Below are 27,285 nucleotides of genomic sequence, written 5' to 3' on the forward strand. Positions count from 1 at the left end.
TTGCCCTCTTCCCCATCAGCAGTGAGCACAGCCACGTGTGCACCTGCATAACCCAGTTGGAAGTATTCAGCTTTTCTGGCTGATTTTTTTCTTTCTTTCTTCTTCCTGTTCCAGTGACAACCCCAACTTTTCCTCTGTTTCCACAAACCTCCCTGTGTGCTCTTCTGGCTGCTACCAGCCTCCTCTGTGCACCCGCCTCTCTTAATATGTCAAAACTTCTTGGTACCAGCTGCCTCTTCTGCAAAGTTATGTGGCCTCGAAGAAGTTAAAATCAATCAAAAGTCCTGTACTGAAAAAAATATTATAATAAAAAAAAATCAGTTCTGCTTCTCTTTACACAACTGCAAAACCTAAGTGAACTTCAGTCCCTCATGTTGCCTTTTACTCCTCTCTCTGGAGTATGTAAGATTTTTTTTCCCAATTTGTCTGCAATTATTCAATCAGAGATGATCCACAGACATATGTCCTCTTTGACAGACGATTCTAATATTCATTAAACTGTTACCACAGAGTTCCTCTTGTATACAGCCTCCACCCTTTGCAGCTTCTCTTCATCGTGGCATTTGTAAATGAATAATTAAAAACACAATAAACCAACCAAACAACAACAAAACCAGCAATAACAACAACACACACCAAAAAGAAAAAAAACAAAATGAAGAGATGTTTCTTGTTTCAGGCAAATATAATCATGTCCTCCATGTGGAGTGTCTCAGTCTCACAATTTTCAAGACAAGGCTGCTTCCCTTGCACAAGAATTCTGCAGCATGTCATCTGGTTTGTTCAGCAGAGAGGCATATGAAATCAAGTCCTAGATCTTGAAATCCTCTGCTCTGAAATCATGTAAACTTCAGAAAGGAAACAGTGGCAGTCCCATCTCTTGGGAAGGTCAAACAATTAACTCAAGCTGTAAGTGAAAATTATTTATAATGAGCCGTCATCTACTGGCAGAAGATTAATGGTAGTTTCACAAGCAGGATTGTGTCTTTTTGCACTTAACTCAGAATAGGGAGTGTTTGAAGTCCAAAAATGATCACAAGGTGATACATGATGCATAGGTAAGGTAGGAGGGCAGGAGAAGAACATTTCTGTATCCACAAAATCTCTTAAAAGCCATGATAAGTGCTGACATACATCTTGACATGACTCTTCCTTGCTGGAGATGGGTATTTCCGGGCATCTTTCTTTACCTTAGAAATGGTGTCACAAAACCAAGCAGTTTCACCTTGGAAGTCTTCTCCTGCCCTTGGTTCTCACCCTGCCAAGCTGTGGCTGGCCCAAACTCAACAGCAGAAGTCATCCAGCATCACGACGTGTTGGGACGTTTCTCAGACTCTTCAAAAACAGCTGTGGCCTTTCTCGTCTCTCCACTCAAATCAGACTCTTCCAGCTCACAAGAGCATGTTTCAAGTCCTTGTGGATGCTGAGAAAAGCAGGAGCACCCCAGAGACGCAGAAAGCAAATAAAATTAAGGTTGTTTTAGTATGAAAGCAAATATTATTCTGAGCATGCCTGGCTTTTCATTTGAGCATCCCTGGAGTCAAGCACATGTGCACACATGCGGAGAGCAGCGTTTGGAGGCCTCCTGGGAAGAGAACCCAGGTTGCATTTTGCCATCCTCAGCCCCTCAGGAAAGGGAGAGAAAACCCCCAGAGAGTAAAGGTGCCTGCTGCCCTGATCCTAATGCTTCTCCAGGGACAGCACGGGCCAGACTCAGCTTTCCAGGCTCCAGCTGAAGCTCGTGGCCTTCAGCAACTGCTCACCAAGAGCCTGTTCTTACAGCTTTAATTTTTGGTGGGCTTTCCAGTTTCCAGAGGGATTTGTCTTCTCCACAGGAGGATTCTCCCAGTGGGCTTTGCTTGTACGTGTGAGGGAAGAAAGCTGACACAAGCAGATTTTAATTAAACCATGCTTGCAGCTCCCCAGGCTGGCGTAATTTAATGTTTTCTCAGAGATAATATTAACACTTGCGTCATTTTTCATCATCACTAGTTCTGCTCGTGGAGCTGCATTGGAGAGAACCCCCCGGATGCAAGCACTGGTTGAATCCCATTGTTTCAGTTTTTTTTTTCATCCATTATTTCCCAGCCTGAGAACAAAAGTTACCAGCGGCAGGGAGGAGCTTCATTTTCCAACAAAATCAGCAGAATCACACATACGCAGCGCGGGCGTAATTTCTCAGTAAGATCCGCCTGGTTAGGTCTTAAACCCCGAGAGGGAGAAATGCACAAATTCAGATGGAAAGGAGCATCTGGAGCCCAGCTTGCTTTAACGCTGATCCTAGGAGACTTACTCTGGGTGCTAGACAGAGCCATGTAGTTCCTGCTGACGTTATGAAGCCGTGCCTTGCTCTGCCCATAGGGGTATGTAACCAAAGGGGCTGTGCTGGAGCTCCTCCGTGTTACAGAGGGAAATTTGGGGGGTTTGGGGGTAGCCTTGGGCTCCCATTCCCCCTTGACACCCTGCCTCAAGAGGCTGGGGCAGCAGGAGCAGCCGGGATCCCTGTGTTTGATTTCCATTTCCTCACCCTAAACTTAAACCCTAAATTTCCCGATCGTGCCCCAGCCTTTACCTGCCCTTGCTGTGCTCCAGCTGAGAGGGAGATATTTCAGACCAGGCTGTTTTAGCTCGTCCTGAACGCTCCGTAACCTGCAGGACCCATGGAAATAATGCAGATTATTTAAAGAAATGAGGCAATTTCCCTGGGCAGGCTGCTGAAGGTTGCCCTGCTTGAGCAGGGGGCTTGGGGCAGAGGACCTCCAGCAGTCCCTGCCAGCCTCAGTCATACTGTGACTGTGGTTCTGGGATGTACCAGATTAAAAGAAAGAAGTCTATACAACCTCAAATAATGAATTTCTTTTCTAATCTATAGTGTCATTAATTTAATCCTGCCTCTGCTCTCTTATCTCTTGCAGTAGGTGGATCTGGCCCCTTGGTGCTTTCCCACACGCCTTGCCTTCCCCTCCTCTCAGCCTGCCTTTCATCATTTATTTCTTCACATCTCTCCCTTAAGCACACTTGTTTCACAAGAGTCATAAACCCTAACCTGGCAAAGCTGTGCAATATCCAACAAGAAATGCTGACCAAGGTCTCTGGAGGGCTGGGGCTCCTGGTGTGCTGGAAGCCTCCAGCTCTGCAGGGTGCAGCTCCTTGGGCTGCCACCAGCCCTGCTCATCCCCTCCAGAAGAGACCAAAAAACAAAGTAGGTTTGGGGCTGATGAGCTCCAGGAGCTGTTTTTTGCTCACAGCTTTAGAGCCAGTGGAGTTGGATCAAACACAAGGATGGAGGGTTTAGGTAGGAAGGGAAGGGCTGAGAGGTGAATGCAGGGGGGTGTGAGCCTCTTAAGTCAGTGGGAGGGAGAGAGAAACTCCCTTAGTGCTGAAACCTGGAAATGAGGCAAGGTTTGGGAGGTTACTGAAACTGGTCCTGATCCTGCTTCCCCTCCTGCTCCTCCCAAAGACAATGTGGTTTGGGCAGGAGCAGCACGGAGACCTGAATATGGACTTTGCAGTTTCAGTTCTTTATTCATTTCCCCAATGCACAAGCGTACATCATGTCTGAAATGATTTCTGGTTTTAATAAAGAATTTCTTGTTTGCTTGTTCTTTTTGGCAAACAAAACCAAACAAAAAGCCAAGATGGAAAACTTCGATCAGCTCTGATAAGATTATTAATATTCGCCATGGCAGTACATCCAGATCCTCTAATTTCATAATACAGCTTCAAAAAGTATTGGTGCCTGAAACCAGCATGAATATTTCATCTCCCTGCCTACATTTCTTGGTTGTATCGTAAAATGCAATGTGGCACCTGCTAACCTCGAGAAATACCCAACTGCAATGATGCTGGTGATTTTCTGTAAATGATTGGTTCAAAAGCTTTTAATGTGTTTTGGGCCTGAGTCATTATGGATTTCTGGAGATGGCAAAGGGTAATAAGATAATGGATATGTATCTGCTGCTGCTGTGCTTCACTCGTAGTGCCAGCCTGCTCTGTGCAGGTGGGACTGGAGGGCACGTACCCAAAGCTGGTGTCTTTCACATCGAGTTTGCAAGTGGTACAATGAGGAGAGGCTTTGCAGAGCTCCTGAACTGGTGCAGGAATTTGGCATCAGGTAGACTTTCTCACCTAAGCAGAGCGTGGTATACATGTGCAACTAATGTTCTGGATCTTTCTGGGGATATGGGCAATTTAATATGGCATTTACATTTTTTTCGGGAATAAATTAAAGATGAACTACTCTGCTTTCCTTTTTAATTTGTCGTTGTCCTTCAGCTGGCTTGAAAACAGGGAGGGGATATTTGGGAAGGAATGCCCGAGGTAAGCAGGATGCTGGGGTGCGTGAGGCTCTACAACCTCATATGCTTCCAGGGCTGGCCTAGGAGCACTGAAAGTTTAGCTGTGATTTCAAAGGGAGATATTTAGCCAATAATCCTTTTCAGGCTGGCACAGAAAGGTGGAGGGGAGGTGTCTCTTCATGGAGGGACTGACAGATTTCTCACCCTTCTCCAAAGCCCAATTTCTCCCCCATCTTTGGCTTGCAGATGGACACATGGCTCAATCTTACACGCCTCTAAAGTCCTGCTCTGTCCTCTTGTCTGTTCTGCTCCCCATGCCCCAGATTTCCTGGCACAACATGGGACCGAGGAGGTCTGGGGCAGGTTTTGGTGAGGCAGGGCACAGTCTTACTGCAGTAATCCATAACCAGTTACTGCTGGCGTTGCAACAGAGCTCTGCTCCACCCTGTGCAAACACTGGGGTCACTGTGGTCATCGGTACTGTTTCTACAGGTTCTATAACAATAAGGTTCTAGGACAGTAAGATGTCCTAAAGCAACGTAGGGGCAAATGGCTTCCCTACTGAGTAGCCTTATAGTATTTGTGCAATACGGGTGAATCCCACCCACCTGGGAGGACTGGCCCATCCTTTTATTTCTGCCTTCCTGCCTTAATCCAGGATACGCAGGTCCTGCAGATGGTCTCCAGACTCGGATGATCCCGTTGGCCTCAGTCCACAGCTTGCACAAACTCTGCCAGGAAGTCTGTCAATAATAAATCGCCAAGTAATGAATCTGTAGCGAGTCCCTTTGATCTCTCATAGGATACCTGAAATCAGAGCGCTGTTGGCTGTTAAAGGTTTGTCCACTTCATGTTCTTGGGGAAGGAACTGCCTTCCTTTACATCTCGCACATCGGGAGTCCCTGATGTATGGCAATCCCACATCCCTGTGGGGTAAAATTGTTCATTTCTGCTGGTGTGGCCACATGAAATCCTCTGCAGAATTAGAAATCACTGCCTCTCTCCAGAATCTTGATGTAACAAATAGAGGCACTCTAAAAGAAATCCATATGACAAAGTGAACAGCCTTTAAGGGCAGGAGGAATCTTTACGCTCATCTAATCCAATCTCTCAAAGAGCAAAGCCATTGACAATTGCATAGTGATAACCCTACAAAGATCAACAGGAATATTCAGCATAATTTCAGCTTGGTTTTGAAAGAGATGCCCATTTTGTTCTATCGGTTTTGAAAGGGGCATTGCTTAAAGCTAAGGATTTGCTTCTGGTACCGATAAAAAAAAAAAAAGAGAGAGAAAGAGAGAGAAGAAAGGAGAGGCAGCCTTCTTCTCACTGCTTGAGTTTAATTTTCTTCCTTGTCCAATTTTTTCATTTTTTTAGCCTCCTGTAGGCATTTTTTGCTTGGTTAACTCTCAGAAATTGGTTCCTTGGTAATGACGGATACATTTTTAGCAGCATCCTAACCAACACATTCCTGAAGGGACTTTGAACTCAGGGGAAGGTAACACCTTTTCTGGAAAACAATTCTCCTGAACTGCAAGGAGCTGAAGGTTATTTGTGTTTGGAAAGTAGAATACGTTTGACAGGAATGCAGCCGCTTGTTCCCAGCCAAAAATCGCACCTGTAAGCCTTTGATTCAGGGAATCCTATTGTGATGAAAAAGGATTTGTAAAATAGAAGTGCGGTCTCCCCCTGTGAAATAAAAGATTAAATCTTGATCACCCTGCTGTTGACTCAACTGTTAGCAGCTGAAATATTATTTGCTCAACACACTTAACTGGGTTATGATCTGCAGAAAGATGCTGTGGTTAGAGAGCCTCCAAAACACAATGAGGCCTCACAGCTTCCCCATTAAAAGCGAATTATTCATCTTTACCAAAGGGCAAAATTCAAAGCAGGTTTTCACGAGTAGCTCGAGCCAACCCAAGTCTGCCTGGCTGCCAAAAGGGGCAGTCCTGCTTCCCCTGCCCCATCCCACCCCACCCCACCCCTGGCTGTGCATTCCTGTCACCACCCCGCTCACGACACCACCTGGTGAGGCAGGGCAGCCCATTAATCTGGCTGAAAAATGACCCACCGAGCTGATCCGACTCGCTGCGTAGCTGCACGGCACAAGGGAGCGTTATGTTGACACAAGGGAGCGGCCAGGAAGAGGTGGCCAGGACAAGGAGGAGGCAGGAGCACACCTTTTGGTGACAACGTGGCCTTCGGTTGACTTAACCTGGCTGTGAACTGGTGGAGCTGAGGGGACATACAAATTTTGGTCCTGGTTCGGGACAGCGAGGTCCTGTTTTGCTCAGAGGGTTTATAACAGACCAGAACATCTCTTGACGGAGGTCATGAGGAGGGACGGTGTTGACTGCAACCATGGGGAACATGGGCTGAGCGTGACGGGACCCAAACCCAGCACCCAAGTGTGGGATCACATCACCAGCTCTGCCCTGCCGAGGCTTGTCGTGGCCAGGAGCTGCTTGATAAAGCCCCGACCCTTTTCATTGATGTGGCCATAAAGTCATAAATCCCCTTGGCAGAGCTGTTGGTGTCTCCCTCCCAGTGGTGCATGTGCAAGAAGGAACACAGGGAGGCCCCATCCCCTTTCCTCTCATAAACTGCCTCTATTTCTGCACGCAGACACCGAAGGTGGGTTTCCTGGGGAAATAAATGAGGTGGCAACCCCTCTCCCCATTACTACTACCCAGCATAACACGCATTTAATGAGTCGTGCAATGCTAATGACTCTGTTCCCATTGCAGCTGTGCCTTCCCCCACCACGCACACCACAGGGGCTGTTCCTGGCTCCCAGGCTTTTTTTTTTTTTTTTTTCCCCACACACCCTGAGTGTGGGGATGCCTTTCTCCAGATATCATTTCTGTGGTCTGCATTTTTGCACGCCCCGTGCCGTAACGCGTGCTGTGCTCAGCCCCCAGCTCTGCGGCTGGCGTCCTACGGCTCAGCACCCCGCGTGCCACCTGCACAGGAGGGGGCAGGAGCAAAAAAGGGAACAAATTGCTGAGAAGGAACTTGCCTGCCAACGGGGGACATGACAAAGCCCGGCACTAAGATGCTGTGAGGCTGTGCGTGTCATTTGCATCTTTTTGGATGGTATTTCTACCAACACATCTGATGATTAAAGATGAAGGAGTTTTTCAAGGATGTTTCCCTTGTGCACATGCCCTCATGTTGTTCCCAAACCATTAGTGGGGCTTTTCCACTTGGCAAATCCCAGCTGGAAGTATGGGAGCCCCCATTCAGAGATGCAGGGACAGAGCCACAACGAAGCAAGGGAGCAGGCAGAGTGCTTGAGGCCAAGAAGCCATCCTTCAAGGCTCCCACCAGCATCAATCAGGTCAAGATCAAATTTACTCTTGTAAATAGCACCAGGAGGGGCAGTCCATGCCCTCTCCACCCTCTGTTTTCTCCTCATATCCCAAAATTGTCTGTGCTGGGACAAAGACCATTGCATTTATACCATGACCTGGAGCAGGGAACTCTTTTCTGGCACTGTCAGAGGGTTGCAAGGCTGCAAACAACAGCAGCAGAGAAATCCTTCACTCCAACCCGATTCGCTCCCCTGAAGCTCATCCTGTGGCTTTTAGTATGGGAGGAAAAGAGTGCATGCATCCGCCCTGAGCCTTCCCAGGCCCTCCCACTCCCCCCCAGGCTGTGAGATCACTGCCCTGTGGTTCCCAGTCCCCACGTGTGGGTCACGCAGGACCCAGATGTTGCCCGTGCCTCCTGCTGGGCTGCCTGGCCAGCACTGGCACTGCTCTTGGCACACCACAGCAGCCCTGTTGAGAGGCCCGACCACACTCCCCACGCAGCTCTGGTTGCTCATGGGGGTGAGCCACAGCCTGAGCAGCAGGCACAGCGCCGCAGCTGGTTTCGGAGCTTTTATGTCGAGGGCTGCTTTGAAGACTCCACTTTTCCGCAGTGAAATTGCAGCAGCCCAAGTTCCTCGAAAGCAGGTGGAGATTTCTCCCACATCTCTCTTGGTATTGGTCCAAACCCAACCCCAAACTCCTCGTCAGTTTTCCCCTATCCTGTTCAGAAGGCTCTGCTGTGAACTCCCCAGAGGATTTGTCTGCTAGACAATGCATTTACTGTTCGAAGCCTTAAAACTGCTCTGCTGATAAATATCTCACCCCTCCTCCCCCTGGAAGCTCTGCCAAGCTCCCACAGACACAGGAGCACCAAGACTGCTGCCATTTTGCTCCTGGCCGGCCCATCCCATGGTATATAGTCGCAGAAGGAGGTTGGGGTGATGCCTTCATGGCTCAGGAGGGTCCTTCCAGCTGGACACTGCCACGTGCAGGGACTTGGTCCATCTTCAGCCCACCTGTGATCGAGTGCACAAGGTCACTGGCCTGCTCCTTCCAACCTGGGGGAAGAAGTTTCTGCAGGGCTGACATCTCACTGCCCTTTCCATGACCGAGGCTGGGTCAGGCTCTGCAGAATCAGACCATCCTAGCAAATGGAAAGAAAAGAAAACCTCATTGCAGCCTTGTTACACCATAAAATCAAAAATAAGTGCATCAAACCCTGGTTTCTCATTGCCATTTTTTCTGGTAGTCTCCAGGAGCTTTCTCTGCCCAGGAGCACTGGCCCATGTGTTTAGGCTCTGCTACCCATGGACCTCAGTTCATCTTCTGCACTTTTGCAGAGCGTGGGGACACTTACTGAAGAGTTTTTGATTCAACAGTGGCCCAACTTTCACAAGGAGAAAAGATCAGATCAGAGAAGCTCCTATGCAGAAGACCATAAGGGATTTAAAGCAAGTCACCCGGGGGACAAAAGCACAGGGACCTCTACCTCGGTGACTAATTAAAAGCCAAGAAGTTGTTACACTAATTAATTTATTAACAGCTAAGTACCACTCATGGAAGAAAAATATTTGCCTTTCACCGACACTTATCCGAACCTCTTGAAGTTGCATGACTAATTTGCACTTTCGAGCAGACCAAACTGGACATTAATCCCAGCCCGGTTTATGGCAGCACTTTTTCCATGGTGCGGTTCAACCCCAGTTTTTCAGCACTGTTAGACATTTATGATTGCAGAAGTGAAGCTGAAAAATAACCAGAGACTGCAGAGCGCTCTTTACCCTGGGAGTTTGGTGACTTGTGCAGGCCAGACAGATTTATGTATTTCCCCTAGTGGAGGTCACGTATTTTTAGCTCACAGATGATTTGTGAGATGGAAAGGACCTGAATCCCTGGAGTCTGAGGCAAAAGTAACCGGAGACTTTTTAAGGTTGACTCTGGTGGCTACGGCTCTTGCTCTGTTTTCTTAATTATTCTCAGAATAACACACCACTGGATGCATACCTTGCCTCTAGACCTCGAACACAAAAACAAAGCAGTGTGGGCAAGGGCAAGCATTGCAAGAACTTGGAGGTGTATTGGTGGGGAAGGCACATGCAGCGATCCCTTGCAGCTCATCTTTGGACCTTGGGAAGGTCCAAATGCATCCAACCCAACACAAAGCACCTGGAGATGTCCCCATGGCAGGGGATGTAGGTAGAGAAACCTGTTGAGGAACACACAGAAGAGAGCCAGCGTGTCCCCCTGACCAAAGGGGAGGTATCTGCTGGGGGATGGTTTGTTCTGGAGAGGGGTCATTGAAAAAAGATACGACGAGAGGGAGGCAAAGATGACAGTGTTTTGGGTTTTATGGCCAATAACACGGATGCTAACACAGCACAGGTGATGTGTGCCTGCCACACTCACATCCAAATGTGATTAAGGCTGGTTTGGATGAGCCTTTGGGCTTCTCTGGTTTCCCTGGGAGCTGCAGTGACTTCTTGCCTGACAGGAGGGGACAGTGTACCCAACGGGACATTAATCCCCTCTCTTGGCTTATCCTATCACGGAGGATTCTCAGGCAAAGGGGCAGGTGAGGCTGGGCTGGTGCAGAGATGCAAATGCCCCAAGCCTCTCTGCCCCTCTGTGGCTCAGCTCACAGGAAACATGCACGTATTCTCTTCTGCCATCCCCAAGCAGAGTTATTTCTTTCCACTGCTGTCACCTGATGGGGATCAGCTGAGTGTTACAAAGGGAAAAATGCAAAGAAAATCTCTCAGCTGTTCTCCCGATGCACGGGAGCACAATAACAATTGCAAACAGGTTTAGCTCCAACCTTCTGGAAAAGGGCTTAATGGGAAATGATAACCATCCCCCCACATTTATAAAGCCATCAGGAGGCAGTTAGGGGAAGGGCAGTGCTGCAGGCTTCAAGCTTTGCTTTTATAAGCTGATTACCTGTGGGGTTTCTCTAGGAAGGAGAGCCAAAGCGCAGGACCTGCACGCCCTTGGCTAAGTCAGCCACCTCCACACCTTCACGTGGCCACTTGTCTATGGGTGAGCTGTAGTCAGGAGGTCCTGTAAGATCTTAATCTGCGTATGGGGAAGCAACGGGTTTGATTTATCTAAAGAAAAAGCATTTTTTGAAACAGTTCCCCTCCACTCACCTGTAAACCTCTGAAAGCTCCGAGTCCTCCACCAAAAGGAGAAGTGAGACGTTGCTCCCCCTCCACCCATTTCCTCCCCTTTCATAGCAACACGAAGGGCAGGAAGGAGAAGGGAGCCATTCGTTTGTTCTTAAAATAAACTCTAATTAATAAATAAGACAGAGAACTGCAGCTTTCTCATCACCTCTTCCCCAGAAACCCCCCATCCTTCCTGCATTGATTAATAACCACGGGAGCGTCATGCTTGGACACAGAACCCATATCCCTTTCTTGCTCCACCTTTCATGTTCTTCCACTTCTTTGATGTGCCTAAAATGCTGGAATCTCTGTTTCACAGCTCCTATGGGATCTGAGGACTTTCACTCTGCCTCCTGCAAAAGGGAATCAGCAAAAGGGGCTTTGTAGGGAAATCAGAGGTGGGACTGGGCCTGGGGTGGCCCCAGAGCTCCGCAGGGCAGGGGGAAGCTCCCCAGAGGAGGATAGGTCTCTGCAAATTTGGAAGAGCTGTGCCAAGGTGCCTGAAATTAGGCAGGTATGGCCCTGCTGTGGGACCTTCCCACTCCTGGGTGTTGGGCAGTTGGGTTTAGCTCTAGGAACCAGAAACTTCTGCTTTCTCAATCTTTATTGCAAAGCCCTTTGCAGGATTGCACAACTTGGCCTTGCAGCTCTGTCATCTGGCAGCACTGCTGCATGAAGTGCAGATATATAGCAGAGGATTTGATGAGGGTTTCCTTTCTTTCCCTCCTCTTCTTCTTCCCCTTTTGCTTTCAACCCTGTCGCTCACTTTAAGCCAACTGGTTTGCCTGCCTTTGGCAGCTGTGGGAAATCGCGGTGTCCTTTAACGCTGATACAGCCACAACCTGTCCTCCTGTAGCAGGATCTTCTGCTGTGATCGAGGCTGGATTTCATTTTTTGCTGGTGCCTAATTAAAGCACCAAATTAAAGCATTTCTGGAAGCTGCTTCTTGCCTGGAGCTCTCCCGACATGGTCAGTGTCCAAGTATCTGCAGTAAATCCAGATCCACGGGCGATATAAATCTTGGCATGAGCAGGACACCAGTGTGGGAGCAATTCCTTGTGCCTTGGCCCTTCCAGTGGAGATTACCTCAGCTACAAATATGTGAGGGATACAAACAGGGGGAGGCAGCCGAGGGTGGTCTCAGCTGGAGGGATGGCTGTGCTGAGCAGGGCCATGTCCAGCAGCATCTTCCCCGAGCTCCAAGGCTGCATTAAACACAGTGGGGGTGAGAAGATGCAGTAAAATGTTTATTTGAGCAAATTATGTCAGAGGATGTGCACGCTAAATGTCAGATCTCTCAAATAAAGCCACACATTGGCGGGATCACCAGAAGTGATGCGGGATGCAACAGAAGTTGAAGGAGACGATACCCCAAAAAACAAACATAGCAGGAAGATTTGGAGAGAAATTTGCTGAATCTTAATCCTGGGACACAAACAGAGAATAATGCAACACAAATGTTGTATAGGGAAGGTAGATGTACTTATAACATGCAACAGAAAAAAAACAAACACTGTAATATTTTAGATTTTGCATTCTGAGAGTCGAAGAAATGCTATCAGAGAGCCAGCCCACAGTGATCATTCATCATTCTTCAGAGATTAAAGATCCCAGCACAGGTAGGGAGCACCTTGGCCTTTAGGAAGCAGAGAGCATGACCTTCCTCTGCTGTCTGCTTCCTAAAGCAGCACCGACACCCATGTGGCTAGCAGCTGGGCCAGCTTTGCTATCTCATGGCCAAACAGTGGTTAAACCACATCGGACCTTATCACTGAACAGTTTTATTGCTTCTAAGATTTCTTGCTGAGGAGCACTTCCCTCAGTCTATGTCCTGTGAAAGCTTTTCTTTGCTAATTTTGGCTCGTGCCTGGCGTAGGCTGTGGAGGCTTATCAGGTCCAACAAAGGTTCAGCAGGAGGATGAGGTTTGGTCATCACTGGGGTGCTCCTTTAGCACAGAAGAGGAAAAGATAATGGTTTTGAATTGATCGTTCATGTTCAAATGCTTCCCAATGCCCCCTGCTGTGTTACCTAAAAAGATTAATTTATCTTTATGTTTCTAGCTTGAAATGGCGTTACACTTCTGAGCTTGGAAGTGGGAAGAAGATTTGTGAGCTTTCTTCTCTCTTTCTTATCTGGGAAGAATTCATTGTGGTACTGTAAACAGCTTAGAAAAGGGATGCAAAGAGATTTCTTTTTTGCACAAAAATTAAGCAAGATTTTCTACTGTAGCCTCCTCTCCCCTTAACTTCCCAAACTAACAACACACAGCTTTAATCCCTCCAACTCCTTCTACTTCACGGCTTTGGCCACTCAATCATCGTGAACAACTTGGCTCTTCCAGGCGGCTGTCAGTGAATTCTGTCCTTGGGGAACAGGATCAGCCCTCAGGCAGTTGTTTGTGTGTGTCCTTTTGCAAGCACTGAAGTAAGTATTGCAGGAAAGGCAGAAACTAGGAGAGAAAAAACCTGAAATCAATGAGTTGAACCAGGGAATGTGCCATGTCATAGCAGTGAGTTGGTTGTAGGTGAGCTGTCTGAGAATCACAGCCTTTCTAGTGGGTACTTTTTTTTCATTGAAAAATGAAAATAAATGAGAATTTGCTCCAAACTGGTCCAAAAGGAAGAGCTTTCAAAATTTTCCATGAATATTTTGAAAGAAGCCCGTAATATTCCAGGTCTCCAGGAAAGTTTGGCTTTAGGGGAAGAAATAAAAGTGCTTCTGACACGAAATGGTGGATCCAGCCACCACTCTGTGGTCGCCTTGGACCCCATTGAGGTGGTTGTGGATCCCCTGCCCATGGGGCAGAGCTGCCAGCCAAGCCCCAGCCGGCTCCATGGGGTGCCCAGGAGCTGAAAAGGGTTGAAGCTGAGGGCCAGGGCTGCTGTGGTTGTCCCCAAAGGTTTGGTGAAAGGGTTTGGAGGCTGCCCCAGGACACGCTGCAAAACCCAGACTCCCCGTTCCCACCCATGGCAGCTCCAGCTGGAGCAATGTCCTGTGAATCGGCCAAATCCTCCTCAAGGTACCCTGCTCTAACCCTTCAGCTTTAACAAATGCCTCCTTACGAGCATTTCCCAGGAGGTGGCATCACAGCTTTTTTAGGTACAAAAGTGGTGTAACTCTTCTGACTTCTCCCCAAAAGCAGCTCAGCTGCACGTCTCCATCCTCCCACCACTTCTCTGCTTGTATGAGGACTACCAAGTCCAGTCCACAGAGGTTCTGCTTCCAGATATATATCTATTTTTCCTCCATTCATTATAAAACCAGACATCTTTCCCTATCATTCAGTTTATACAAACCCCTTCTCAATATAGAAATACCCCCAAATTGCAGACTCTGCCTACTCCCAAGGCCACCTTTGAGACCCGAAGGGTGGAAACCCAGGATTTGCTCTTTCAATGTCTGGTCTGACACAAAGGATGGAGACTGGAATATGATCCCAAGCTGAGACATTAGTGCTAAGTGTTTGAGAAGCCTTTTTTATCTTGAGGTGGAATTAAAATTTGTTGATGCATTCAGTGCATTTTAATACAATCAAGAGGCTTAGAGGCAGCCAAAGTGAGGCTTTTATTTCAACTGGAAAGTGGTTTCTGCCCAAAGAAAATGTGAGAAAATGTGTCTGTAAGGAGACAAAGAGGTTTTCCAGGCAGAGAGTACAAAAGCTGTTTATACGGGCTTGAGCATTTGATCACAAAGCCCAGGGCAAGGCTGGGGAGAGCTAGTGACAAAGCATTCTTGCTTGAGGAAAACCAGCGAGGGAGCAAACTGCAGGAAGGGATCAGGCAAACCCAGTCTGACCAGCCCTAACCCCCCTGAAAATGCCTTCCCCCTTTATAAAAAACCTTTCTATCGTAAAGATGACACATTACAATGCTGGCATTCCCACTGACCTCGTAACTCTGCCAGCCAAAAAATAAACGAGGTGAAGAGTGAACCCTCTCAGAATTAAAAAGCTTCCTCCACGTATAATTTTGAGACACATTGGATGTTTATATATGTGCATATGTATATTAAAAAGAAAGAGAAGCAACCAAGAAGCCAGGAAATTCCCCAGTGACTTGCAATCAATTTTATGCAGAAAGAGCTCAGATCCCATCTCAATGGGCAGCGTATATACAACCCATAACACATCTGGAAGCTTCTTCTGGAGCTGAAAACCCCAAGCCAAGAACAACCTCTGGCTTCCACATGCTTTGGGCTGTGTGACTTGCATTGTTTGAAGAAAAATGTGTCTGCCTTAGACCCGCACCCTAAATTAAACATGAGGGGAATCTCTGCTTCTCAAGGACCGCTGACCCGGGTGAGAGATGGATGGCTGTGTGGCCCAGGAACTGCTTTCTGATCTTGAGGTGAGGATGGGACTTTGGACAGGACAGCAGATGGGAGACAACACTGGTGGCAGACCACATCCATTACTCCTTCAGAACACTTTGTCCCATGAGACTGCAGGGTTGGCAGCGTACAAAGGCTGAGCGCAAGGATCCAGATGGCCACGTGGGCTCCAGATGAAGGGGAAGAGCATCCTGTAAAACCAGAGGTGTAAGGAGGTGACCACGCTGGCACCAACTGCTGCTGCAGCAAAGGTGAGGTCAGACAATGCTTTGGTCCTTCTGCCACTTCGCAACGGATCCGAGACCTCCAAGAGGAGGAGGTGGGTGATGGTGTGGACCACTGCTCATTCTTCTGACGGCTATCATGACAAGTTGGGGTAAAAGACCTTTATTAATTATAGCAAGTTGCTTTTTGGATAGTCTTCAGCCTGGTCTCCCATTTCTGTATAGGGGTGCAAAACCCTGCAAAGGTGCCTAAGGTATAGGTGTACAGATGCTGTTAACCTCTTATAAAGCTAACAGGCAAAGTGACAGTCATGATGTCTCTCCTCTTCTTAACTTACTTTTGTCTCCCTCGTTTCTACACATCTTAGGTTTTTGTCAAACTCACTAGTCAAGGCTCATTAGTTTTCCTGATAAGAGACCAAAATGGAGAGCATTACCTAAAAAAAATAAATAAATAAAAATCAAGACTTTTATATTAAGGGAAAGAGATGTGATTTTTTTTTTTTTCCAGTTTATATCAAGTTTTAAATATGTAGAAATAAACTCAGTTATAACTAGATCAGTAAATCCAACTGTACTGCTCATCAGGCTGCGGACAGTGGTTATTGTGCACTGGTGCCCATAACATACCGCTGAAAATTCAGCTCTGATATGGGCATGCCATGTGGGTATGATATTATGCAGAATAATTGTGTTAATAACCCGTCCTCAAAACAAACTGAACATCTGATTTAGCCGCCCTCAAGCCTACAAAGGCCAGTGTCTGGTCAACCAAATGCACAGCTCTGTTGGGCACCGTCTGACTGTTCCCACACTTTTTATTAATCCGCAGCACCCTGAGCAGCACATTCCCAAAGATTTATGGTCATTTCCTATTCAATTAGCAGGTTAAGCCCTTTTTGGTGCTGGCCTGAAAAGCATGAAGCCCAGCTATGGTGATACCAACCAGCAGTGAACTCCAGTGGGGCATTTCGGTGATCTGGTGGTTCCAGCACTCCTGTTGCTGCCATGAAACCCAGCTCCAGATACACCACTGAGCTTTCACTACAGTATTCTCCAGACTCTGAGTGATGCAGAAAATCCAGAAAGGAGCCAGATCTGGTTAGGTTGGCTCCCTGTCCATCTCTCCATCTTTGAATCTCTCATTCTTTGCAGAGAACTATTCAGCTGCTGTGGTTGGTGCTGTGCCCCACCTCCTGGGTCCTGGGTTAGGGAGCTCAGCTTGGCTTTTGGCACTTCTTTCGTGGTTCTTCTGAGGAAAATTCAAGTTTGCATAATAACTCTCAGGCTATTCTGAATTATTTGGATGTCAGTGTTGTGAGGGTCCATGCTGTAAATAAGAATCCCCATTGCAGTGGCATCTTCCTGCCCCACCAAGGAGAGAAGCCTTGCAGAGGACATGCAGAACACGTGTTGTCTTCAGGGGTTTTGGTCAGGATGAGCCAGAAAGTCCTTTCTCCTTAGCAGGAGTAATTATGGCAGTTCTCGGAGGAGGATGTGGACATTTTGAGGGCAGCTACTAATCTCCAGGCGTTTGTGTGAAAGGGCAGCATGGTTCCTGGCTGGGATTTGCAAGAGCCTGGGAGCGGAAGCTGGGAAGTGTGGGTGGGTGTGATATCCCCTCGGTGTCCCCTGTGGCCCATCCGGGCTGAAGGAAACCAGCTGTCAGAGCAAGTGCTCCCTGCTGGCCTGGTGGGCAGTGAAATGACAGCATGCATCTGAACAGCCATCCTCCAGCCTTTTTGTGCTTCCCAGTATCAATGAATTTTTCAGGATGCTGCGTATTTCTGCAAACTTTACTTTTATCCCTGAAGATTTGGTGGGTTTTGTATGTCAGCAACCAAAGAGTCTGTGTCAGAGAGAAGTGAAGGCTGATTTTACTAAGGGGAAGTTGCTGTGGCCTGCCTCTGAGCAGTAGGAGCACCTCAGAAGGAGATGGGGATAGAAGCTGGAAGTCCAGCCAGAGCCATAGTCCTCATATTCTTGTATTCTCTCTCTGCTTCCCCTTGACCTGGTCTTGGAGAAGTGAATTAGGAAGGTTTAGGGTTCATTGGTTTGAGCTCTGGATGGTTACCAATCTGCCACTTGCCACATCCTCGTGCTCCCTTTTCAGTGTGTGTGACCGAGGTGTCCCTTTCCGTGCTGGACCACATCTCAGGACCACATAGAGAATGAAGTCCTGTGTCCATGGGCCACCAAGCGAAGGTGTGTGAGAAGCCCACATTTCACACAATTTTGGTATTCAGAACAAGTGTAAAATTTATTTTGTGAATTTATTCGAATTTATCCAGCCCCAGCTTCCAGCCTCTGAATCTTATCAGGCCTTTGCCTGAAATTAAGCATCCCAAACCTGAGCTGAGGAGAGGAGCACAGCCCTCATCTGACTGGGGGAAGAGTGGATGCTGTGATCACATCCCACGGGGCCAAGGAGCTGCCCAGGGGAGCAGGAATGACTCTGGGAAGGAAGAGAAACACCTCTCATGCTCCTCACCCATTCAGCCCTGTTCCCATGCATTTGCCTCTCTGCCCAGTCTCCTCTCCTCCTTTTTGTCAGGTTTTGTAGGGGTAACTTTATCACAGCTTTGCACAGGCTCCAGCAGCTCTCAAATAGGAAAACCGAGGGAAGAATTGTTTACCCTACAGCCTTGTACAGCTCCGTGCACACACCGATACAATACACCCATCCTAATACACAGGGAAGAGGTCACCTAGCTCATGGCTGAGGCTCAAGTCTCAGATGAACTGCTGACAGCAAGGAAAAGGAAGCCCTGTGCCCATGTGTGATCTCGGGCATGGCACTGGAAGGTCTCCCTTGACTGTAAGCTTGGATTTAAGCCATTGTTTTGAGAGGCAGCTGAAGATGCTTCCCCAGGCGGAGCACTTTTAGGCTCTGGCTCTCTGTGGGACCAGCTGGTGGGGGGCAGAGAGCTCTGCTCCCAGGGGCTCTTGCCTTGCTTCAAATCTCTGCCCAAATTCCCAATGAGTTGCAGCTGCGGCACGGAGACGATGACTGCCTTTTGGATAGATCCCCAAATAACTCTCCTATGAGAAGGGTGCCACTGATGCGAGCTGGATATAAACCAGGGCTGGTGGAGGGAAACCAGAGGTGATTTACCTGGGGAGGTGGGTCAGGAAAGGGCCTGGACGGACAAATCCTGCTGTGACAGACGCGTGTCCCACTGCCAGAGCTGGGATCCAGCCCCATCCATGCGATGTATGAGGAGGATGATCTCTCATGGGGTTGGTACAGCTGCATGCTGTGCTCGGCGAGCGGCAGGACCAGAAGATCAGCTGTAATTGCTACAGCCCACATTACACAATGGAATAAGCTGATGGTGGAGCTTGCCTCTATGTCATAGTTGGCATGTGAACCGAATGCATGCATTTCTAAGGCTTACAGGCCAGAAATGTAGCTATTATAAATCCTCTTATCTATCCCAGAAGGCCTATAAGAAAACCTTTTCTTTTTATCTTCGAAGTGCTGAAATATGTATGAAACATTCCCTGCCCCGTGCACCCATAAATATGGCTCTTGCCTATCACCACGCTTTCACTCAAGACATTATTTCATCCCCTTGGCATGTCATTAACTGTGTTGTCCCCTCCTTATCAGCCCTTTCTTGGCCGGGAGGAACAGCCACGTTGTCTTTGTCCGACTTCATTTTCTGATCCATTTGGGTAGGGGACACGTCCCCAGCTTCTCACATTGGGGCAGAGGCAGGAGTGCATCCTGACTGGTGAGGCTGGGAAATCTGGGCTGCTGAGTCCCAGGGAGGCTTCACAATATCTGTGAATATTTTTTGAAATATTTCAGATACTGAGATGTGCTCCAGGAAGGATTAATTCTTCTAGATGTTAAAGCTACGCCTCCAACTACCTTTATGAACGTACAAAGGAAAGCACAGAGAGGCATTTCTTGCCTCACTTTCAAGTAACTTTTCTGGAAGATGGGTTGAGCTGGAGGAGGTTTCTGGCTACCCTGGGTACTTGTCTAGCTGCCCAGGTGAAGCCACCCATCCTTTACGTCCTTCCAACTGCCCCTCTCTGAACATTTTCCAGTCCTGTTATAAATATATAACACAGAAATATTCCTCAGTTCCCTCACAAAAAGGAAACGTTCCCTCAGATGAAGTCTGATTAAACTTTGCCAGGAGAAGGTGGTGGCCCTGTTTAGTGGTAAGCCACATTTTTCCAGATGCCTTGACATTACATCTACTTCTGATACAAAATATCACACGTTACGATGACAAGAAATGCCTCCCTTACCAAAATGCTTCTGTTTCGGTGTGCTACAGAGAAGGCTCATGGAATACAGGTCCCTTATCTCTGATCCCACTGTGTCCCAATCTGTGTCTTCCAGGATATCTGGAGTCTTTCTCCCAGGGTGCTTCACAGCCTGAAATTTTCACAGGCACTTCCAGCAAAAGAAAAATGGTTTTGGAGATGGCATGTAGCTTAGAGAGGAGAATATTTATAGCTTAACCCCCTCATTTACAAGCTCAAACCCAAACTAAACACCCATGAGGCATATTGGCAACATTTCCAGATAAGTACTGTTTATTTTTTTAATTTTCACCAAACATAAGGGTTTTCCATTGAAGATCTTTCTACAGGGAAAGTACAAATTGCAGCGAGTTAATGGTGGTGTTATTGGGGTGGCCAGGCAGCTATCAGGCAGGGGATGAAAGATGGGGTGGGTGACCCAGGAGGATGTGCATTAGATGCAAGACCTTTCTTTGCCTGAAGATAGTGTGGCTACCTGCTTGTCATTGCACTGGACACCATCAGCTTTAGGCTATTAATGTCACCGTAGCTAAGAAGTATTGCATGAGGTGAAATACCAGAGTGCTCTACAGCAGATACAGCATTGTAAAGCAAGGGAGATACTGGAGAAAAGGTTTTTCCCAGAGCAGACCACACTGAGTCTTCACCCAACATGTCCCAGCTGCATCAACAACTTCTCCTCTCTGTCATTGCTTTGGCCATCTACTCCTATTCACCGTTACCATTTCCTCTCTCACATCTCTCCCCTTCTTACTCTGCCTCACTAAGCTGGGTTTCCCAAGAAAATGCAGGGCTTCATTCTCATTCACAGCCATATTTCCCCACCGAGAGGTGATAAACAAACCTCCAAGCAGGCGTGAATGCTCCCTCCTGGCCCCGATTGCAGCTCCTTTGTGCAATTTCTGTCAAAACAGTGCTGAATAACAGCAAACTGTTCCCTGACTTGTCACTCGAGAGGTTGTTGTCGTTGTCAACAGGTTCTCCATAAGCACCTCATCCATCCTCCTGCTCCACTCGGTGGCTCAAGTGTGTGACAGGTTGACAATCCACGCTGCATTTTTCATAAGCCTCTCACGGATGTCAGAGGAGCCATTCTGAAAGTGAAGCTCGGCCCCTCTGACCCCTCTTCTCTCTTATATTTAATCTGGAAATACAACTCTGGAAGCTGAATATGATCTGCTTGCTTTATGCTCCAGCAGCTCCTGCATGGTGTCATTACCAGGGCAGAGACCTCACGGCTGGATCACTCACATTCGTGGCCAGCTCACCACCAAATATCCCACTGGAGGTGTATACAAGGCTTAAAGCCCGGTGTTATTTGCTTGTGGGTGGAAAACCGAGGCAGGGAGAGATGAAGTGGTTTGGCCTGGTGTCACGCAGGAAGCGTGTGAGGACGAGGGGGGGAAACCCGGCCTGCAGGCTGACCGCTGGGCCACGCTGTGGTTTTGATGCTTGAGGTCAAGTTGTCTGCACCACGGGCTGTAACGAGGCAAAATAAAGCAAAAAATGTACTAATTTTAAATACAAAATGCGATTTACACCAGGGAAGGGCTGCAGGCTGTGTTGCCAAAGCTGCTCCGAGTTCCCCAGAGCAACATTCATTGGCAGAGGGGCACCAGGGAGCCTGAAGCCTCCATCCAGATCTCTCGAATGCACCTCTTCTTTCCCTCTTTTAAGTCACACAGACACTTCTGGCAGGGCAAAAGGACCTGAAATACCTAAAGAGACTTGAAAGTGAGGACAGAGAAATCTCGATTTTCGATTTCTGCTAGCCTCCCATGCACTTCACTAAGGGAATTGCAGGCTGCACTGGCCTGCAGCCTTCAGGAGCTGCAAAGCTCCATCCACGCAGCATCTGCTCAGGGTCTGACACAAATTTATCTCATGGTAGAGGGCAGGGATTGCTGGCTGTGTCACCAAAACCATCTGACAGCTTTGTCTGGATGATGACAGTCTCTGCTCTTCATCTTAAGCCACCTCCAGACTCACCCCACCCAGCAGAGGCCATCAGGTTACCCCACAGCTGACATTTACCTATTTATGGGAATTTTGGGGTTCCTCCTCTCACCTAAGATTCAGGACATGTCAGAAGTTTAGCCGTGATCAGATTTTTCTTCTGAATGTGGCAGACAGTCACTCGCCAAGGGGCGATGTCTTAGAAGTAAAAACAATTGTTGCTTTTGCTTTGTTCTGCATTTGGCATCAATGGGCTTTTCAGATGACTGGAGTTAGTATTTAATAAGGAAAAGTTGAATAACTCTAGTAAAATTTTATTTCTTTTTCCGAAATGGACAGAGAAGCTTAACGTCTTCAGCTGGAGCATGAGACAGGCAATGTGGGGTTTTTATGTCAAGATTAAGTCTTGGATTTTCATCTCCAGCCAACTTCCATTCAAATTCTGGGTGGGTTTTATGAGGTTTCACATGATTTCTGGGACTCAGACCCTCCATCTGCATTAGTGGCATCAAGGAGAAATGAAGTCTGACACGGCTTGCTTTCATGTTAGTCACGAATTACAAAACTGTTTGATAAAAGATGTTTTTGTTGTAATTCATGTTTCTGTTTGTTCAATACCATTCAAAATCTTCTGTCTCTTTTTGACAAATGGTTTAATAACTTGTTTGTTCTCTCTCTCTCTCTTTTTTTTTTTTTTTTTTTTCTCTTGGGAAATGCAACCTAAAAGGAAGAAGAGGAAGAGGAGGAAACACAGAAGGAGCTAAATATGCCAGTCCTGGAGAACGAGCCCTTACCAGGTACACGTGATTTGTGGAGCTCTCCTGTCTGTGGTGTAAATTTAAACCTGTCTTTTTATAAATTGAACCAAGTCAAGTTGATAATGTGCTGACATCCAGATCATGGCAAACAAAATAGAGATATATCTGTGATAACAGAACAGGGACTCATTAGGTATCTCTTATAGCCTGTCTAGGATGCTATGATTTTTTTCAGCTTATTAACACAGTGGATCTGTGCCTGGATGACAACAGGACAGGCACTTGCAGCTCTCCTTGACCTCATCCCTTGCAAAAAGACTGTGACTATGAGCAGGTGCAGGATTTGTTTTCTCCTGCAATCTGTGTACCGCAGGAGCATGTCCTTGCAGGGGAAGTGGGGAGGAACTTGTCCATCTCTGCCTTTAAAAACTTAATTCTCTATTTTCTAATGAGAAATGATGGGCCACGAAATTTCTCTATAAAGTTTTGCATGTGAGTCACAGCCATGCTGAAGGTTGTTCGCTCCGGCTTGGCAGAGCTGGCTGCGAAAATCATTGGCAGCTCCCAAAATGCCTGTTAAAAAGGTATCCAGCAGTGTCGGTTCCCTGCCACACCTTGCTTCTTTTGCTGGGGAGCTCCTCCTTCTCCTACCCTGGCCTGACCAGGCTTGTTTCTGGGAGACCTGCCAACAGCAGGAGGGATGAGATCCTACCTAAAGGTGATCCTAGGTAAATATGGGTCTGAACATCCATATTCCTCATGTGAACACATATAATCACAGCCTTCCATAATCTATACTAGTGCTGGGCACATGTTGCTGGCAGGAGAGCTCCATCTGTGAGGTTGGACCCCATTTAAACCCTCACAGCTTTCTAGAGAAGGCAGAACAAGAGGCCAGCCTGTTTCAGCTGTGCATGGTTCCCTTCTCCTTTCCCTCCATGGTTTGCTATGAGCTTAGCACCAGAATAAAAAGTTCTCAGCAGCACCGGCTGAGCTGCTGCAAGGCGTCCCAGGGCTGCCCATGGCTTGTCACTGCCGTGCAGTGCAAAGCTGCAAAGGGAAGGCATTCGTGCTGATGCTGCAGTGGAAAAAGAGCAGGGGAAAAAAGGCTATTTCTGTCCTCCCCACTCATGTCAGAGCGGAGTCTGCCCTGTTTGGACAGAAAGGGCTCCGTGTGCACTGTCTGTACCATGTCCTGGAGGCAGCGTTGCAAGGCAGCGGTGATGAAATGAAATGTTTCTCCAATGTAATTTTTGCCTTTCATCGGTTAGAATCAGTCTCAAGGTCGCTTTAATTTTTTGTGGCAGACAAATGAAAGCAAACCTCCCGGGTCTCGCGTTTGCAATCTAACAGGCAAATTAATGAGCAGGGATGCTCTGAGAAGCACACGGCTCAGGGACTGCTGTGTGGAGGGTCAGCTGGAGATCAATACCAAACTGAAGAGTTGCCCCCCTGACTGGGATTTGTCGAGATTTCACTGGAAAGAGAACCTAGGCAAGACTTAGTTAATTTTCTGGGCAGAAGGGTAGCAAATCTTTTCCATCTGAAGTCTGAAAAGATGAGAAAATACATATATATATTTTGATGCTGCTGACAGGGATGTGTCGTTCTTGTAAAATGAAAATCCTCATATTTTCCTGCCCTAAAAACAGGATGGTGCCAAAAGAAATGAAATGAAAGCGGCCACCCGCATCTGCCTGCAGAGGGGTGCAGGGCAGAACAGCCTTTCCCCACCCAGATGTTGATGTGAGTTTAGGGGGAGATGTGCTGTGTGGCTGCGTACCTGTATATTGCTGTGGACCCTCCTGGTGATTCTTCTTCTTCTGTCCTCCCACCTTGCTGGAGGGCTGCTCCACCATCACTTGCGGGGTTAAATCAGGCTGCCCACAGCTTCTCAGCCTGTCCTCATTCACCCTGAGCCTCTGCTTCAAGGTTTGTGGCACGGGCATCAGTGCCAATGGCTTTGGGATAAGCCCATGTGATGCAAAGAGCAAGTTTCAGCAGCCTTCTCTGCCCTACTTTGCGATTGCATCTCCTTCACCAACCCCATTGCAACCCTGGCCCTGAGAGCAGGAGCAATGCCAACCCATGCTGTTGGTGCCACGGGAAAGATAAACTCCACGGACCAGCCTCCAACCACCCATCCCGCCTCCGTGAAGCCTGAGAGCAAAGCCAGAGTAGGAAACCGAGGGAGAGGGAGCAAAAACAACGTGCTGGCTTCTTGCTAAGGAAAACCCACAGGGTGGCTCCTCTCTTCTTGCTGCCGTGGTGTGGCTGTGCGCTGCACCACAAGAGAGCTGGCTGCTGTCCAGGGAAAACAGAAAGCACGTTTCGGAGCCGAAATCAGGGAGTTCACAGGTAAATCACAGTGGATGTAGCTGCAGTGGTTTAAAATATTGCGTGGTCCAACTGGCCATACCACTTGTCTGCAACGGGGTTGGAGGATGAGGATGCTGAAGTTAATTTTATGACTATACGTAGTGATAAAGAGGGCAGGAATGCCAGCACTGTATGGTGAACTGCTCAGTAAGACATGGGTGCGAGGTTGTTTCTGCTGCCTTTTGGGCCAGTCTGCTGCTGGCAGCACAGAAACAAACACACCGTGCCTTATAAAATAAAACCAAATGCCTGCACCATGCATGTTCCTAAGCATTTCACGATGATTTTACTTTAAATGCCTTCCTGCTGTGCAGGATCAGGCCACAGGTATTTTTAACAAGTAATTTATATCTGCGTTGCTGTTTTCCTGGTGGCCTCGGTTCGGTGTGTCTGTCTGTCCGTCCGTCCTCAGCTCACGGCTTGCAGGACTTCTCCATTAAGCCACAACTTCCTTCTTCAGCTACCGGGGAATGAAACATTTTGCCATCTGGGACTCTTTCTGAGGTAGCAGCTTACTGAAGGAAGGCCTGAACTGGCCAAGATGTTTATATGCTTGGCAAAGAAAGAGCTGCTGTAGCAGAAGTGGAGCAGCAGGCTAACAAACGACACATGGAGCAGGGCCTAAGAGAGTATTTTGCCGAAGGAACCCACTGGTGCCAAACGGAGTTCAACCAGAGATGGATTTGGGTCCTGCAAACCAGAAAGTACTGCGTGGTTCAGATTTATCTGCCTTCTGCTTCCACCAAGCACGTGTGAGGTTTTCTTTGTGGGTGCGAGGGGATGGTGAGAGCAGTGCAGCACCCACACCTCATGTGTTTCTGTCTGCAATGCTGTGTACAGACTGAAAGCTGGAAATCACAAGAAGTGCTGGAAATCAAGGGGGAGATGGGGCACAGGGTACAGGGATGTGTTATTGAAAGGAAATCCTTCAATGTGGCTTACCACCCAGTAACAAAAGTTGAGTATTTTTTGTTCACAGCACTGGCATTATCACAGATATGCTTCCAAACTTTCACCCATTTGTTTATTTTGGGATAAAAATAAGAACCCCAGAGACCCTTCTTTTACAGTGTATGGAAGTACACATCGCCCACCTTGAATGCTATTTAAAACAAACCACCATGACACGTCTTGATCCAAAATCCAAATGCCATGTAACATGCTAGGGCTCAGACAGCAGATCCTTCCACATTATTTGCAGGTGAGCTATCCCCTGTTCTGCCCATCCCGAGAGCATGAGCCTTTCCAATTGCTTATTTATTAGAAAGTGAATGTGCAGAGGAAGGGGTTTCCCTGGTCCTTTTGGAGCACTCCACCAACACAAGTGCTGCTGAGGAGCTGGGGACACCTCCTTTGTGGGATTCCTTCTTGTGCCATCCATGAATGGCATGGAGAGGGTGCAGGGCACGAAGTCACTGTCCAGTGCAAGAGGGAACTGCATTGGGTATCAATTTTCAAGCATTTTCCCTTCGGTGTGGCTGACAAGCAAGCAGATGTTGGGGGATTTATCAGTATTTCTTGAAATGGCCAAGTGGAGTTGGGAATCTTGCGGGATTTCTGGTATTTCCTACTTCCAGTCAGGCTAAATGTACTCCAGGATGACCTTTATCTCGATATCTTAACCCTACCTCTTCTAATCGTGGTGTGAAAAACAAAGCAAAGAGGTTACTGGAAATGGAAGTTAAAAAAAGAAAAGAAAAAGGTGCTGGTCCGTCTTTTTTCCATCTCTGGAAAGGGAACATGGTCATTAAGAGGTCTGGCAGTTCAGCCTGGTTATTATTTTATTCCATATAAATCCAGAGCTCTTTCATTGTGCTCAGCAAGGCTTTCTTCACCTCCTGCTTTTTTATAGAAAGTGGTATAAATCACTTCTTTTAAAACTCCTCTTGGACCACCACAGATCCCTTAGACATCAAAAACATCTTGCTGGAGAATCTGACACTCTCGGTTAAAACACCAGTATCCACGAAACCAAGTCAGCAAAACTTCTGACCATTTAAAAACTTCTGCTTTAATCTTAAAAAACATTTTCCAAGGCAAATTCCAGGGGAACAATCTGTTGTCAACTCGGCCTTTAGGTAGCAATGAACCTTTGGCAGACCTACTACAAATCCTCTTCTGGAAGCTCCTCCAAGGAGTCTTCCTCCAGCATTTTGTACCGCACAGATCTGTCCTCTCCAGAATTAGGTCTTCCTCTGTGCCCAGTGGGGAAATTGGACATTTTGCCCCTAAGGACTTGGTTGATCCAGTGTTTTATTTCTTCCTCTAGCAATCCCCTTTCTTTTAACACAAGATCATCAAGTACTATATAGAGAGGAGCTGAGGTTCATACAATGTTCACAGATCTTGAATCCTTCAGCCTTCAGTCCCTATATTTTACTGGGAGATACAGGGCTTTAATGAAGCCATTTAGGGCAGAAGGGCTGTAAAGAGACCCAGCTGAAGTATTTAAAGTTATCAGCACTTCTGGAACAGAAATATAATCCTCGTGGCTGAAGGCACGTGCTTATCTGCTCCTGAAGTCACTTGTTTTGGCCTTATTGGAGACCGGATACTGAGCTAACTGGACTTCAGA

This window comes from Netta rufina (assembly GCF_964035555.1).
Source record: "Netta rufina genome assembly, chromosome: 1".
In the NCBI taxonomy this organism is placed as follows: Eukaryota; Metazoa; Chordata; class Aves; order Anseriformes; family Anatidae; genus Netta; species Netta rufina.